At 48.4% G+C, this 7,022-nt stretch overlaps 1 long non-coding RNA gene across 1 annotated transcript in view; it reads right to left on the bottom strand.

Annotated features, from left to right (window-relative positions):
- Positions 1-3,566: 3,566 nt before the first annotated feature.
- LOC117883087 overlaps positions 3,567-7,022 on the bottom strand; it is a 45,051-nt gene continuing 41,595 nt past the window's right edge. The window contains exon 3 of the long non-coding RNA XR_004647181.1: positions 3,567-3,874. This is a non-coding gene — a long non-coding RNA (uncharacterized LOC117883087). The remainder of the gene's footprint in view (positions 3,875-7,022) is intronic.

The raw sequence follows: 7,022 nt of genomic DNA on the forward strand, positions 1-7,022 counted from the left end.
TACAAGTGGAATGAATATGGCAAATCAAAATTTGGCTTTTAGTTCACTGATGACTTTGCAAATAATATCTTCCCACCATTCACCCAGCTCTAATTAGTATTTCAGCAACATGCATTTTTAACATATTGATTTTTCTCCTTGTAATCTGATATTATATATTTTAAATGAACTGTATATTAAATTAACAGATGGATTCATCTGTTGTAGAGGAAAATCAGCTTTGACTAAGGACAGTGTGATATTTTTTTTTCTCATCCTCTCCCACAAGGCAACTAGTCTAATGCAGTGTCTACACCAACATATGCCCTATGCCTCTTGTGGAGGTGGAGTTAGGTTGGTGTAGTAGGACACTTACATCAGTGGGAGCAAGGCTGTCATGTGTACACTGACATAATTAGGTCATGTACGCTGCCTTATATAAACCTAACTCTGTAGTGTAGACCAGCCTTAGTTACACTATGAGGGATGATCTTACACTTATTATTTGTCTCGTTGCCTGTATTTGTCTGGCCATTTGGCAACCCATTCCACAGTGCTTACCCACCCACTCCTCTCTGTTCTCTGCAGACAGTGTTACATCTTTACTTTTGGAGCTGCTATTCCCAAATCTTTTCTCTAGGTATTTACTTTGAATAATCCACATTTTTGTCCCAGAAGCTACTACTATACATTAAATGACACTAGCTTCCTCTATTCTATATATGAATAGCATAAAAATATTTTTTTTCCAATTATTTTTCACATTTTACACCATATTCTTCTTTCCTTGTAACCTTTCCTTATGCGCCTGTTGCTTTCCTTTAGCATGATGACCTAGAACATCATAGAACATAATATACCATGATTGAGTGCAGGGGATGGGGCTAGATGACCTATTGAGGTCCTTTCCAGTCCTACACTGAACTATAATTCTTTGATAGCAATAAAGAAGGGAAGTCTTTGCTTACTAGACTGATATTTTTGGGAGGTTAGTCTACATTTTATGGCATTTCTTTAGACAACAATTACTTTCCTCATTGTGACAAAGTATGCCAACTTTTGTACTCTTATTCACTAACCATGCTAATTAGTGTATGCAGCTGTTTACTTCCGTAGCATTAAGCATAAAAGGACACTATGTACTAAAACTACACTGTTTTTTCCTAGTGAAGAAAATCACTAGAAATCTCCCTCACCTTCTGCTGCCTTTGGGATGTGATCATACTAGGGAATCTTGAGTGTGGAAGCAATTTTTACTCATTACTTATTAACAGTATTAGGATTTGTGCCAAGCTGCAAGAACACAGACTGATACCCAATTTTACAAGTACTATCCTCAGTGTCACTGACTCATGAATAGGTGCATCTGCTCCTATTGCCTAATAAACCATCTGAAAACTTGCTGGACTCTTGTAAATCTTCTATAGAAGTTACATTGCTAGTTGACACAGCTGGCCAGTTTACATAATGTATAATCTACGTCACTGAATTATCTCATACTCGGTAACAGACAATGAATGTTGAATTTATGTCTACATTTTAGCAAAAATTAATAGTTAGCAACTGATGTAATCTCTATGTCCTTTTTACATAGCCCAGCACTTCTTAAAAGTATTTGCCATAGGTTGGAACTACAGAACAAACAAAGCAATACATTTTCTTCATCAAGTGCTTCCTCATGTCCATTCCACACGTGTGTGTGCTTGTCACATGCACCATTGCCGGAAGTCTTTCCCTCAGCTGTATCCATGGGGGAGCGGCTCTGGCACCCTCTGGAGTGGCACCTGCACGGTGCGGTATAAGGGGTGCCACTGGCTCCCCTGCACCCTCAGTTCTTCCTTGCTGCCAGTGACAATGCACGGAACGTTTGCTGCTCTTATTAGCTTTGCTTAAGCTTTGTTCGTATGAATTAGAGTTCTTGTAAAGTTAGTGTACCTAGTTAGTAGTTGAGTTAGTTAGCCCTTAGCACTAGTTAGTTTTGTTAATCCCGTCAGGGATTTAGCCGGAGGATGGGGCATGCCCTGGTCCCCAGGCTTTAAGCCCTGCGATCTCTGCAAATAGCCCATGCCCGTGAGCGAGCTGCATAGTAACTGTCTCAGGTGCCTTGGGGAAGGGCACATAAGTGTTGAATCTGGAATTCCTTTAAACCTAGGACTAAGAAAGAGCATGAGATTGGACTCAAAGTGCTCCTGATGGAGTCGGCGCTCACTCCGGCCCCAAAGTAAAGGTCCGACTCAGCACCCAGCACTGTGGCATTGGTGTGTAGTGCCCCACCAGTGCCATCAACAAGCTGGCACTGATCCCCATCCCCGGCCAAGAAGTCAAAGAAGGCCGATAGTGGACAGTCTCTTACTTCCCGCAAGGGGAAGGACTGGGTTGGGAGTGAGCTAACCCGAGCTTCTCTATTTCCGAGTCCTGGGATTGTAACTGGGACTCAAGGTCTCTGATTCAGGTAGCCTGTGTGGAACTGACCTTGTCTAGCTCCACACACACCAAATACATCCCGTAAATCAGGGTTCTTCTCTTAAATTCTTTGAGGGCTTGGGTTTTTCTCCCATAAAACCCTCCCAACTTCAGGACAGTGCACTCAGTGCCTCCTGGCCCTGGAACAGATCTTCTGTCCAGGGGTTCTTCCCTTTACCAAAAGTAATGGACACTGGAGATAAATGACCCTTTATTATACAGGGCACTCCAGTCATCCTTCCTGTGATGCGCGCATTCATATTAATAGTAAGAGTAGGTCAAACTATCTGCCTCTTAGCTGGTGAAGCTGTCACTACTACTGCTGTGCAGCAGCAAGAATCCACAACTGCCTCCTTGCCTCGGCGTGTTGGAGATCAGGTCTCCTCGGCAGCAGGGGTTATGGCGGGAGCATGAGGTGGGGGCCTTGGGCCTACAAGGCGGCGCTGTCTTCCGCTCACCTTGTCACCTCCTCGATAACTGCTGGTGTGCAGGGCCAGGCCTAGCAGAGATGCTCCGCTATGGCGGCCTTGGCCTGCTGCTCGCCTCGCCGACCTTATTACAGTCAGTGGCTGTCTCCAGGAGTTGTCAGCTGCGGTAAGCCAACCCTCACCCATGTGCTGGGGCTCTTCAATTGTTGGCCATGCACAAAACCTTAGCCAAGGAATGAACCCTGCAACCAAACCTCTGGCTTCCCAGCCAGTGCTTCTCTACTGAGGAAGCAATGAGCGCGTTGGCTCTGTGGGGTACAAGCACACTGTGGTAGCTGGCACTAAGCCACCTGCTTGTGGGATGCAGCAGCATGCCAGCCGCCGACCTCTCACCCTACCCATCGATTCCCATCCCTAGTGCGCTCAGGCACGGGAACCCAACTGCATAACCGGTGGGTCGCAGTCAGTCAGTAAAAATAATAAGGGCGCAAAAAAACAAAATGGGAGTCCCTTCGTGGTTGCCAAACTGTAGACTGGTTTTAGTATGGCTGGAGATCAGTAGAGAGATTTGTCTCTCTACCCGCATCTATCATTGGGGTTTAAGATTGCCTAAAATAAAATAAAATAAAAAAGACAAGGGAGTGTAGGTGCAAAACGCAGGTATATTTATTGCACCAACAACAGTTAAACAAGGTAAGTAAACAGGGTATGCTATAAAGGACTCCCCACACAGGTAAGCAAGGTAAACAGGTGAAGGTGACACTGTAACTATACTGATTGTGATAAAAAATGCTTACTCCTTCCCCAAGACGGGTCCCAGATAAGGGGTCTGGAGGACTTAAAAAGTCTCTAGCATTTCTTGCAGCTTGCATCTGGAGCCTCAAGGTCTCACGACGCAGATCGGGTCCGGAACCTACCAGGTGACTCGTCAGGGCGAGGAGTGGACATCAGGCACAAGTAGGTGGTAGCTCTACTTAATGCTGGGGATTCTTCTTTCTCCTTCCCTGCATTGTTGTAGGTGCAAGTAAGATCCAGGTGAAAGGGTGTCAGCTAGCAGCTCACCCTTGCATTCAAGTGTTAACCCAGCCATCCCACAACCCTAAGACATGGTGCTCAGGCTTACACACCTGAGTAGAACATACTGCTGTGGTAGCAGCACCTCCAGCACTCTGCCACTCAGATGGGCAACCCCACCCTTCTGGTGTGCTGCCCCTTATATGCCCTGCTGTAACTGGGTATTGCATGTTGCATGGTTACTTGGAAACTATACCTGAAGAGGGGGAAGAAGGGCAGCTAAGATGGATTCCTAGTTGTTGTTGCCATAAATTCAAGATGGTGTGTAGTTATTAATGCCAAAACAGATGTTTTCCCCCTACAAGGGTGGTCTGCATCCCATCCTGGACCTGCAAGACCTCAACAGATACCTAAAGAAGCTAAAGTTTCACATGGTCTCCCTGGCTTCCATTATACCCTCCCTGGATCCAGGAGACTAGTATGCTGCCCTCAACCTGAAAGATGCATATTTTCATGTGGCAATCTTCCCTGGACACAGACGCTTTCTCCATTTTATGGTGGGTTTAGCCCATGACCAGTTTGCAGTCCTTCCGTTTGGCCTGGCTACAGCACCAAGGGTGTTTACCAAGTACATGGCAGTAGTCGCGGTCTACCTCAGATGTTGGGGTATACAGATTTATCCATACTTTGATGACTGGCTGGTCAAAGGCAGCTCCAAGGCTCAGGTCCAATGCAGTGTCACTGTACTACAAGCCACTTGCTGCTCCTTGGAGCTACTGGTCAACCACAAAAAGTCCACATTAGTTCCAGTTGAAAGGACAGAATTCATCGGGGCTGTGCTCGACTCGACCCGAGAGAGAGCATTCCTGCTGTTAGACAGGTTTCAGGCCCTGACAGACCTTGGTCCTGCTTTGAGCAGGGGGTTGGACTAGATGACCTCCTGAGGTCCCTTCCATTCCTGATATTCTATGATTCTATGATTCTCATCATGGAAGTGTCCACATTTTCCCTGACAATGGCCAGGGTGTGCCTGCGCCTGCTAGGAGGAGGCAATGTTACACATAAATGTCAAGGAACTCAGACTGGTCCGGCTGGCCTGCGGGGTCTTCCTGCCGCACCTGTCAGGCAAGCAGTTCCTTTGGAGGCAGGTAGGAGTTCATGGCTGCACAGATTGTAATACAGCTCTGCCGAACCCAGCATCGTCTCTGGCCTGAGAGTCCTGACAGATAATACAGCCTCGATGTTCTACATCAACAGGCAAGGAGGAGTGCACTTCTCAGCTCTCTGCCAAGAGGCTCTCCATCTCTGGGATTTTTGATTCAACCACAGCATCCATCTGGAAGCTGGTCACCTCCCCGGCATCAGGAATCCCCTAGCAGATCACCTCAGCAGGGACTTCTCCTCTCACCATGAGTAGTCACTCTACCCAAACGTGGCCTGCATGATCTTCCAGAAGTGGGGAACTCCCCAAGTAGATCTGTTTGCCACCAGGGGAAACAGAAAGTGCCATCGGTTTTGCTCCTGGCAGGGCCTGAGCAAGTGCTCCCTCTCCGATGCCTTCCTCCTGTTGTGGGCCCAGGATCTGATGTACGCGTTCCCTCTGTTCCCTCTAGTCAGCCGGATCCTAGTAAAGATCAAGAGGGACAAAGCACAAGTTATCGTGATCGCCCCTGAGTGGCCTTGCCAGCACTGGTTCGGCACGCTCATGAACATGGCTGTGGCCCCTCCCTGGCCCCCTTCCCAACCATCCGGACCTGCTGTCCACGGGATCATGGTTGGCTCCTACACCCCAACCTCGAGTTTTACATCTCTTGGTGTGGATGCTCCAGGGTTGAACCTGGGGGAGTGTACTTGCTCAGAGGAGGTTCAACAGGTCCTCCTGGGAAGTAGGAAGCTATCCACGAAACTAACTTGCCTGGTCAAGTGGATGAGGATTCCCCGTTGGGTGTCAGAATGCAGCATATCTCCCTCGAGTTCTTCAGTGCTGTCCATCTTGGACTTCTTACTGCAGCTCAGGAAATAGGGTCTGGCACATTCTTCCATCAGAGTGCACCTTGCGGCCATCTCTGCATTCCAACAGCTGATCATAGATCAGATGATCTTTTCTAGTGACATGACTGTCAGGTTCCTGAGGGGTCTCCAGAGGCTTCACCCGCAGGTATGGGCCCCTGTCCCGCAGTGGGACCTTAACCTGGTCCTCTCCAGGGTCATAGGCCCGCCTTTTGAGCTGCTGGGCTCCTACTCCCTTTCCTGCTTGTCCCGGAAGGTCGCTTTCCTGGTGGCAGTGATGTCGGCAAGATGAGTCTTGGAGATTAAGGCCTTGACCTTGGAACCACCTTACACAGTTTTAAGGACAAGGTCCAGCTGCGGCCTCACCTGGCCTTTCTGCTGAAGGTGGTATCTTCCTTTCACATGAGCCAGGACGTATTCTTTCCAGTGTTCTGTCCCAAGCTGCACAAGACTGCTGAGGAGAGGCGTCTGCTCGCACTGGACGTCCGGAAGGCCTTGGCGTTTTACTTGGAGCATACATCTGTTCCGTAACTGGTGTTCTTCGAGATGTGTTGCTCACGTCCATTCCACATTAGGTGTGTGCTCGCCGCATGCAGCAGTACCGGAAGTTTTTCCCTCAGCAGTATACGTAGGGGAGCAGCTCTGGCACCCTCTGGAATCGTGCCCACATGGTACAGAATAAGGGGTGTCACCGGCTCCCCGCACTCTCAGTTCCTTCTTGCCAGTAATTCCAGCAGTGGGGAAGGAGGGTGGGTCATGGAATGGACATGAGCAACACATCTCGAGCACCAGTTACGGAACTGGTAACTGTCTTTTCTTCTTTGAGTGCTTGCTCATATCCATTCCACATTAGGTGACTACAAGCAGTTCCCTTGGAGGCAGGTAGGAGTTCATGGCTGCACAGATTGTAATACAGCTCTGCCGAACCCAGCATCGTCTCTGGCCTGCTGAGTGATGGCATGATGAGACGTGAACGTGTGGCCCGAGGACCACGTTGCGGTACTACAGATGTCCTGGGTTGGGATGTGCGCCAGGAAGGCTGACGAAAATGCCTTCGCTCTAGTCAAATGGGCCCTGATGATTGGCGGTGACGGGACCTTTGCTATCTTGTAACAGGTCTTTATGCAA

This window comes from Trachemys scripta, chromosome 9 (genome assembly GCF_013100865.1).
Source record: "Trachemys scripta elegans isolate TJP31775 chromosome 9, CAS_Tse_1.0, whole genome shotgun sequence".
NCBI lineage: Eukaryota > Metazoa > Chordata > Testudines > Emydidae > Trachemys > Trachemys scripta.